Here is an 11,114-nt window from a genome sequence, read left to right as displayed (position 1 = left end):
AGATGTTGCTTCACCTGTTAATATCCTAGAAATTTTCTTCATTGTTTGGAAGCCAGTGTAATAATAAAAAATTATAAAAAATAATGAAAATTAGAAAAATTTAACAAAAAATTAAAAAAAATGCTTTAAAATGCAAAATACGCTCCAAAATTTTAAAGAAAATGCCCTATAAATCTCAAAAAATGCTCTAAAGGACAAAGAATGTCCAAAAATGCAAATGTCATCAAAATCCGGGCCTTAATCATGATCATGTGAAGTCCTTTGGGAGTACAGGATCGGAGATTGATCGTGCTGTGGTTCAGGTCAAAACTACGATCTGCGGATTGATGATTGGTGTATGAATGCATCCATCCTATAAAACTGGATTTAACGTATGTATGCTGTCTCCTGATTATCCTCGGGGATGCGCCTCCAAGCACATTGCGCAGCTATAGTGACGTAAATAAATTTACCAGTACTGCATTATTATCGTATTTAATAGACATATGAAGCCCTGTGTTTCTTATATTGATACTTTCGCTTTTAAAGCTTGTGTCCATAAACTTAATAAGCGGAAAGTCAATAAAAATTCATTAAATAAAATTGTAAATATTCTTTTTGAGCCATGAGAAAATTATGATGAATTTTGAATATCCCATTTTAAGTTATACTATTTTAGTATTCATATTATGGTTAGTCTAATAGTATGAAGCTGCACTGGAATGGTAATAAAAAAATTAAAGCATATTAGGTGCCATGAATAAGTGAGATGGTGATATTAGGGGACTTTTCCGCATCAGAGAGTGGTAAAAAATCTAATGCCGCAGTACCTATATTATGCACTTGGGATAATAAGTTCTCATTACATCAGTACGTACATATAATTGCAATGCCAGAAGTATTTAAGGGTCCCCTTTACACAAAAGAAAGACTTTACTATCTAAATGTTAACCTACGGAGAATTTTATGTCCAGAATTTCCTTAATTAATCAGTAGCTAATTAATATTTTTGTATAATTTTTGTTTCATTCTATTAACATAACTCGACATTTTATTCATTAGCATTTTATTCATAACTTGAATTTCTAAAATCTTTAAACTTGGAATTTTTTTTTTTTTAAAATTACGAACAAATTTAAAATTTGGTAACTGAAATCAGTCGACTGCATTTTGCTGCTGTTGTCGTAGGCCATTAAGGCAAGTGTTTGCGATTGTTCAGTAGAATGCATTTTAATGAATAAAATAAAATTTGAATCACTGATATGAATCACTTGATTCGAATCATTGATTGGAATCACTGATATAAGTTATTTGATTCGAATAGTGACCCAAATCGCATGATTTGAATCAGTGATCCGAGTCACTTAGGAATCAGTGATTCAAATAGAATGATTCTAATCATTGATCCAAATCGCATGATTCAAACCAGTGATTTGAATCGCATAGAACAATGCTTTATGAAACAATTTTTTTTTAATCATATGATTCGAAAAAAATTTAGATCAAAATCATTGATCTGAACCACTTGATTTGAATATTGATCCAAATCGCATAATTAGAATCAGTTATCCGAATCACATGATTTGAATCAGTGGTTTGAATTACTGGATTAGAATATCGATTCGAATTACATGATTTGAATAGTGATTCAAATTACTAATTCAAATCATGTGATTTGGATCAAGGATTCGAATCAAGTGATTCAGATTAGTGATTCGAATCATGTGACTCAAATCACTGATACGAATCATGTGTTTTGTATCGAGGATTGTAATCACGTTATTTGGATTAATGATTCGAATCAAGTGATTCAAATCACTGATTGGAATCACGTAATGTAGTTAATGATTCCAATCAAGTTATTCAAATCACTGATTCGAATTATGTGATTCAAACCAATGATTCATATCTAGTGATTTAGATCACTGATTCGAATCACTATTCGAATAAAGTGATTCTGATCAATGATTCAAATCCATCGATTCGAATCCTGTGATTCAGATCAGTGATTCGAATCAAGTTTTTCAAGTCAGTGCTTTGATTCGATTGATTTAGATCTTATTTCCCGTTTAGTAATTTCGATCAGGTTTCACGAGGAACTTTTAACTCTATATGACATAGAGTCACTGTGAAACAAAATTAACTGAAATTTATGAAACTATTATTCATTATAATTTAAATCTATTTCGATAAAAACAACTCATTCGAATCAATTGATTATTGATTTTAATCAGTTGCAAGAAAGTAATTGGAATCACCGAATCAATGCAGTGATTCAAATCATCTAATCAGTACCAAACTCTAATATTTACTCGATTTCATCTTGAGGTACCTTTTGATAGATGAAGGTTTGTCATTGTCGATACTACTTTCCTCATTTTGTCATTAAGTTTTTATGCAGATTTTTCTTGAAATTTTAAGCTATATTAAATTATAAACGGTAGATTACGGTAGAATTTAAGCAATTATAAACGGTATATAGAGATTGTATTAATGAAAATAAAATTGGGTTCCTTATCTCCCTCTAAAACTTTAAATTTGTATGGATAAATTGTTTTCTAATTTTTAAGACATTAAATGTTGAAAATTTAATTATGGACCCTATTGTAGTAATTAATTAGTGTCCATGCCCTAAAGTGTCGGGGGGGGGGAGGTAAGATGTGATGTTATAATAGGCATTACATATTTCCTAGCTTTTAAAATTTCTTTAATTTCTTATGTTTATTTATTTTAATTATTCTTAAAATTAAACCAATTATTTTAATTTTATAACGTTTTACAAAATGCTAATACAAATATTTTATTCTTTTCTTATCAATCAATGTAACGGCTAGCTTTTTATTTCAATGCGAATGTAAACCTCATTAATTCACTGTCGGGACGAAATAGAAAACAAAATCTATTTATAACTCTTTTTATTCTTTCTTTCTTACCACAAAAATGTTTCATCTACATGGTTATACTGATTCGCACAGTCTTGTTGGCGATTAGCTCTCGCCAAATTATTTTCAAATTTGACCTTCATTAAAGAGGATTGGCTTTGTTTTTGGCTATGTTTTAAGGTATTTATTTAAAGGTACTTAATTGTTTAGGGCAGTGTTTCCCAAAGTGTGGTACGCGTACCCCCAGGGGTACGGAAACAGTTTAGCGGGGGTACGCGTTCTTATGCGAAATATCTTACAACAAACGAAAATTTCTAAAAATTTTATTTAAAAACAAAGCTAGCAATGAAATTTTACGATTACGTATTTTTGTATTGGCTATTTTTTGCTGAGTTAATAATTAGTAGTGTCAACAGTTAGTTGTGATTTTTAACTTTAGTGCAATTTTTTTTTATCACAGCAAAAACAATATCATCCTTCTCACTGATGCAAATAAACTTATTAAAAAATTTCGTACCAAAAAAGAACACATTTTTTTTAAAAAAAATACATTCATTTATTTATTAGTGGTACACAGCGTTACGATAAATTTAGAAAGGATACACAAAAGTCATAAGTTTAAGAAACACTGGTTTAGGGGAACCGTTAAAATTGCCATATTGTTATTGACACTAATGAGGCTTTATTAATTTTGGAAATATGTATAATTCGAAGTGAAAAAAATAAGCTATGCACAAAAAAGAAAACTAATGGAGAAATCATACAAATTTGTTTAAGAGAAACTTAAAATATTGCCGCATTATTATTGACACTATTTAATCTAAACTAGTTGTGGTAATAATTACTCATTGAAATTAAAAATAAGCTATGCTAAAAACAATATTAATGCAAACAGCAATAGTAGCAATCCGTTTAAGAAGAATGTTAAAAATCTTCAAATTATTATTGACGCCAAATTTTTGTAATAAGTGCTAACTGAAATAAAAAAGCTGTAACTCTAAATATTATAAAGCGAAATTAATAATAAAGTGACATTAATTTGCTTAGGAGAAATGTAAAAATTCGCCATATTATTGTTGACAGCAATGATAATTAATTTTGGTAATAAGAGCTTATTTTATTTTATAATCGTCGTTGAACAGCCGGGGCAGCTTTTGGGTTTACGACTACTAATGTTAAATTCCGTATCCTTGTGATTTTGAACCCAATCCGGAAGACAAGGGAACTCCTGGATCAAGTATTAGGAGAAATTTTCTTCCATGGAGGACTTTTTAATGGAGCTAACCCACATTTGCATTCCATCGAGAAGAGAATCTCAAAAACCTCCCTCGGTTAGCCTGACGGCAAGGTGACTGTAACCCATAATCCGTCAACAGCTGAGGATATTTTACGTCAGTACTGTGGTCAGTGCGGGTGTGGAATTCGTATCCACCAGCCATCGCTGGGATTTGAACCTGGGTCACATCATTGGTAGGCTAACGCTTTATCCCCTGAGCTAATTGAAATGAAAAAAAAATGTGCTATGTATAATGAAACAAAATTAATAGAGAAGTGGTATTAAATCGTTTAGGTTGGTTTGGGTTTTTGGGGCAAGAGCCAGTCTTGGCTACATCGCACCTCCAACTAGGAAGATATTTTACAGCTAGGTAAAAAATCTTTTCGGAGAAATGTGAAAAATTCGCCACAATATTATTGACGCCAATGATAATTAATTTTGATAATAGATGCTACTGGTATTATTGTAATTGGTGCAGTTTTAATCGGTACCAAATATACAAATTTGGGGAAAATGAAATATATTAGTATATTTGACGCCTATTAAAACTGCATCAACGTCGAGAAGGTTTAATATAAATACTGTGAAAGAGATTGTTTTAATGTCTCCCTTTAATCGATAATTATCGGAGAAAGTCGCGTGATTGTGGTAAATTTTGACTTTCATGAGGTCGCTTCAAGTAACAACATAATGCGAAATGATTCTGAATACAGTTAATCGTTATTTTGATAGAATACTATTAAAAAAGTGTTTTTCTTAATCTAATAATGTAAATCCACTGGGAAAATCAAATAGAATAAAGATTTATAAAGAAAAATTAAAAGTTATGTTCAGATGTATTGTTTGCTTACTCCTTTCTACTTCGTACGAAGAACGGGTATTTAACTAAGTTATAAAAATAGATAAATAGTATAAATCGAAAAATTAATAGAATTTTAACATAACATTAATAGAATTTTGACATTTTAACAAATAAAAGAGTTTAAAAAAATGAGGTCAGTCTTCTACAAGTTCTTTTGCCATTTTAGACTGCTTTTTTATCAGTGTAGGTTCGTCCATTACAATTTTTACACACTTCACAACAAATTTGCTCGAACACATTTAATTTTTTTTCCACTACAGTCATTGCTGTAGCCACATGAAATTTAAAGTTAATAATTTTTTTAGGTGAGATTGTCGCGAAGTATAAACTGGGCATTAATGTTCGATTTTGTACATTCCATCTCCAATACTTTGGATTCAAATAGTTTCCCAACCACGCTTGTGCTTACAGATAAAAGCGATGCAGCATCAATAGTTGAAGGTGAATGTAAAAAATCAAAACTTTGCTTCGTCGACATGGTCATTTTATCGACAATTTGTAGAAAAGGTTATTTCGTAGGCAAAGTCATGCGTAATTTTGAAACTAGTTTTATGATTTTTTTGACGTTATGCCCCTTGCACTTCTTTGTAGGTTGGTTGATTGTATTTGGGTTGGGTTGGGCTTTGTATTTGGGTTGAAATTTTTTAAACCTAGCCTGATGCAAAATCTTAATAGTATGTTGAAGTTGCCGGAAAAGAAGCTTTTTATTTGAAAATTGCCTACTCCTCTATTGACATCACGTTGCAAGAATGAAACATTTTTTGCATTTGGTGTTCTAATTGTATTTTACACATGTATGTTGTTTATTACACAATTTTTTTTCTAGTCATATTTAACACATTTATTTCTAAGATTAATTTTTAATGTACATTATTATAGATTAGCATCGCAAAGGCAATTGCAATAACTATTGTGAATAATTCTTGATGTAGGGAGTGAATGACGGGTGAAATTAGCAAGGAAAAAAGACAGTATATAATGAATCTGTGAGATAATGAAACCACGTGGTCGATAGGTCATTTCATTGACAAGGTCTTTTCGATTACAGGCCATTTCAGCTGCAAAAATTCGCTGTCGATTATACTTATATAATGTTCACCTGGGTAATACGCATTAATACAATTTAAAATATTGTCAAGAAAAAAAAAAGAATTAACTTTTACAAAGATAGCAATGATGGTGATTACAAAGAATTTAATCAAAAAAACCCAAATCTTTTAGATAGTTAGCTAGTAAAATTTTTTATTGTTTTATCAAAAATTTATATATTCCCTGTGTTTATATATTTATTTTTTCAAGCTCAGTTGATTTTGTTTTTCATATGCAAGTAATCATCAATTTTGTTGCTATTGACATGTTAACAAAATTTTCTTACATAAAATTTAAATATTTTACTTCTATCGATATTTTCTCTTTCACGAAAATATCGATATAGGGCAAAACGAACTAAGATGTATGAGTGGCTATTACGAACTTTTGTGAGCGAAGGTGAGCAACGGGCGGAACTTCCTAGAATTATAAAAATCTGGAAAAAAATGCATGTGGGAAAAAATAAAATAAAAACCAAACTTGGAAAACATATTGGGAAATATTGTTGATAAAAATTTTTTTGTTCTACCCTCTTCCTCATGTCGTTGTCAGCTATTCTGTTGTAAGTTTCTGACAAGTTCTTGTGAAATTTACGTTTGTTAAATTTAAATGAAATATTATTTGAAACGAAAATCTTGTTCTCACATTTCCAGTTTATTTTATTTCTTTTTCAATTAATTATTTATAATGTTTTAATGTTTAATAGTTTAATATGTATTTCATCCTATGTGTTCCCCAAGGCTTTATAAGTTCTTTTACCTTATAAAATGAACATCGTTAATGTAAAAAAAGAAAGAAAAAACCTCAAAATGACTCCACATCCTCGGCATGCGATGCAATCGAAATGATCGTGTAAAAAATGGTTCCAAATCAGAGGAGGGGAGGACAAATGTCTTAATTGGTTTTTATGATTTAAAAACATTTAGAAAAAAACGCAATTAATTACGATATGACAAATTGACTTTTGAGTTTATCATTGAGAAGAGCTGTCCATATCCATTTGATTTTATTCTCCTTAATGTTTAATTAAAACTAAGTTTAGCAAACTTATTTTTTTACTCAAATATTGAAATTTTTTCTTTTCGATTTGTCAGAGAATAAAAATTTATTTAAATTAATAAAATTTGCAATGAGAGTGTCAGAGTATGCATTTTAAAGGCGAGCACTAAGGAAAGTCCTTTAAAAAGTGTAATCGGAAATGGAAATGTTTTTAAACATCATGTTTGATAAGTGTACTGAAAAAGAAATGTTAATTTTTGTCACGAAAACGAAAAAAGTGGAATTTTAAATGTTGATAGAAGTTTACTGTGAAATTTTGCCCTTGTGGTTTTTGTTATGCATGAAAATATTTGTAAATTTATTTTCTCATTTTTAGTCTACTGAACAACTTGATATTTTAAATATATATAAATTTTTTACTTTCATTTATTTCTATATTTTAGTTTTGAGTCTCCTGGCTTGTTCAGGTTTAAAACAATCAAAATTTTGATTGGCGATAAGTTCTGCTAATAGTGGTCAGAAAGCGTTTGAAAATTGTGTTTTCATCCTGTACATTTAATTGCAAAATTTCTTTTCTTTTTTGTAGAATAACAGTTATTTATTCTTACGTTTATATTCTAGGTTTGATTTTTGTTCATTTTCTTTTAAACAATTTAAATCCTGCGAATAAAAAGGAATTAATTCATCATTTATTTACTACTATTATTATTCTTATTAAATTTTACTATTATTATTTAATTAGAATAATAATAGTGTAATTTAATAATATTAGATTAGAATTTAATAATTAATATTATTATTAAATTTACTATCCATAGAAAAAAAAATATTTTGTGAAGAGCAAACACTAAAACGCTTGCAACGTTGCGCCTGTGTTTCTTAACATTTTTGGTCCGGTGAGTGGCACTTTAAATATTGTAGAAATCTACAACCACGATAAATACCTAAACATCATATTTACGTTCCTATAGTTCTTAGAAAACTCGAATAATGGTAACAAAACTAGTTCGATTTCGATTATTTAGTTCGAATGTTCGAATAAGCATATTCATTCATCCTGTCCTAATGTTAAAGATACTGAATAAAAAGTTTAAAATTGCAATTAAACATTAAGAAATTACTTTTCCACCATAAAAAACCTACTTTTTTTTTTACTTATACAGATATAATTATTTAAGGTCTATGATTATTTCCATTTCTGTGAGAATTAGACTAAAGTATATGTTTTTGTTAAAATGTATGTAAAAATTTTGAAAATTTTTACAGCTATAAATTTAGCTCCCCCTCCCTGTCTTAATTTTCATTGTATATTTTTATTACTTTTAATTCTAAGAATATCTTATTTTATTAATTTGATTTGATATTAAAAATAATTTGATTGATAACGTCACACTATATCAACTGTTGACTACGGTCCGGGAAAACAGTCCTTACCTATCTTGAAAATAAGTGTAGAGCTATTACGATTTAGATATAGAAAAGTAGATTTCGATACATAAACCATTCTCGATTCTCAACTATCTATCAATTAATTTAAAAGGCGAACTTCTCTTAGTGCAATTGGAACAATACACAGCAATAACGAATTTTACTTTCGTATAAAAATTAAATAATAGCATTTTTCTAATTGATAATAAAAATATTTAGATTAAATCTCTGAAATAGTTTCAGAATTACGCATGACACTATAAACAAGATGACCCTATCGGTGAAATGACCTTGTCGACGAAATGATCCTGTCAATGAAATGACCCTGTCAACATAATAACCTTTGCAAAGACATGACCCTGTCGACGAAAAGACCTTGTCGATGAAATGACCATGTCGATGAAATGACCCTAACGACAAAATGACTTGCCGACGAAATGACTCTGTCGACGAAATGGCCTGTCGAGGAAACGGCCCTGTCGAGGAAACGGCCTGTCGACGAAATGACCTAATCGATGAAATGATCTGTCGATTAAATGGCCTGTCGAGAATATTTTTTTTATTGCAATAGCACTTGACTTTACATCATTGGCCCCCATGCATCGAAGATGCATGAGATTGGAGCATATAAAACAAAAACTGAAACATTGAACAATACAAGAACAATATAATAGCAAGAACAATAAATACTTGCAAAACGTGAACCACTTAAACATGAACGAGAATCAGTCGCTGAATACCAATTGCATCAACTCCCTAGCTCGCCAATATCGACTGAATAAATCTTCTTCATTTAATGAAGAACAACTGAGCCAATGATGTTTGTCCATCTCAAAGTTCTGGTTGCACAAAGTGCACATAGGACTGCCAAATATACCAATTCTGTAGAGATGTTTAGCAAGGCAGTCATGTCCAGTCTCCAGACGGAACGCCGTCACTGCAGTGGATCTAGTGGAGTCGATGAAATGGCCTGTTGATGAAATGAACCAGATCCCCTGCCATCTCCTGAAAATTTTAATTGTTTTAAGCTGATATTCCAAATTTCTTGTACATTGAAAGTATGAAGTTTTCAAAAGTTTTTTCAATTGAATTTGGGGTCAAGTCTAAATCATTGAAAATTTTTGGTGGCTACCCAGATCAGGCAGCTGAAAAATTTGTACTTATCCTTTTTGAAACATAGCTGAAGTAGTAATAGTCAATTCTTAGAGTCAGTTAAAATTGTTGAGTTCTGTAAATCTTTGGGACTGTAAAATCTTGTTTTCGAGTTTCCCTTTCTTGTATTCATCAGAAGTATGTTTTTCCCTCATGGGGCAAGAGCTCTTAGTAATATGAAATCAGATTCTTTGCCCAACAGTAACGACTTGCCTGTTGTTAAAAAATGAAAAGCATCAATTGTATTTCCAGTAATAAAATTAATAACATTATCTTTTGCTATAATTGTTTCGATCAAAGCACTTTTTAATAGTCGGGAAAGTTTTAAAGTGAATATTTTTAGGGGGGGAAGGAAATAGCTTTCTTAGGAGTGGTAAATTATTTTCTTTTTAGATTTTACATTTCACAAGTCGCATTTTAAAATTTAATTGCATCGAATTTTAAGGAAAAATGTAAAATGGTTAAAACAAGAGAATTTCTGAAATAGGGCTTAATAGAAACAATATCCTCAGTGAGTAGGAATTTTTGCTTTACTATATGGATCCAACATTATTGATATTTTAATGCTTAATTATTGCGTAGCATTGCAAAAGAAAAAGTTTCAAAATCGTATACTAATATCCCCTAAATAATAAAGTTGAAAAGAAAAACATACTAAAATTCTATTTAGAAAATGCTGAAAATTTGAAACACTAAATGGGAGGAAGAATATCATCCTTAGGGAAAGGTGTCTATTTCTTTCATTACTAGAATCCTTGTTTTTTTATGTTAAACGTTTAATAGTTTAAAATTAAATCTGCATAAAAATTTTAATTGGAAAGAGCAAAGAATTTATAATTTTAAGGAGGGAAATGAAATGAAAGGTTTTAACAACTAAGACCCATGTGAACTAAATTCCAACATTTAATTGCCAAAAAATTCAAAATAAAATTTAATTTAAGAGGTATCTAAAACTTGCGGTGTTTTGGTCTTTAGAGTTTAATGACCAGCATTTATGTTTTAAAAAAATAAAAAGGCGTGAAAATATAATCTTCAAGGCATTTAAAGTTAATGATTTTAAACGGAAGGGGGAACTGTCCTACTTAAGGAATATTCAATTGCTTGAAAATGAAAAAGTAATTCATAAATAAATTTTTCCATGCTTTTTTTTCATTTGATTTTCAAGCAATTAAATTCCGGAAAATAACTTATTTGAAAAGATAAGTTGTTTGCATTGCTGTCCTACTCAGGGAATAACGAACAACTTTTATTTTCAAATAAGATATTTTCCAGTATTTAATTGCTTGACAATCAAATTTTAAAAGCTTCAAGAGTTTATTTATATATTTGTAAACTACTTAAAAATTATTGTTTTAGAGGAAAAAGATGAGAAGCGCTCCTTCGGGAAGTGGAAACTTTTTGGTTTTTCATTGCTAGACCTCATATGAGTATTTTTTCTATAGTTTCA

The sequence above is a fragment of the Parasteatoda tepidariorum genome, chromosome 2 (genome assembly GCF_043381705.1).
Source record: "Parasteatoda tepidariorum isolate YZ-2023 chromosome 2, CAS_Ptep_4.0, whole genome shotgun sequence".
Lineage (NCBI taxonomy): Eukaryota > Metazoa > Arthropoda > Arachnida > Araneae > Theridiidae > Parasteatoda > Parasteatoda tepidariorum.
This window is presented reverse-complemented; position numbering follows the sequence as displayed.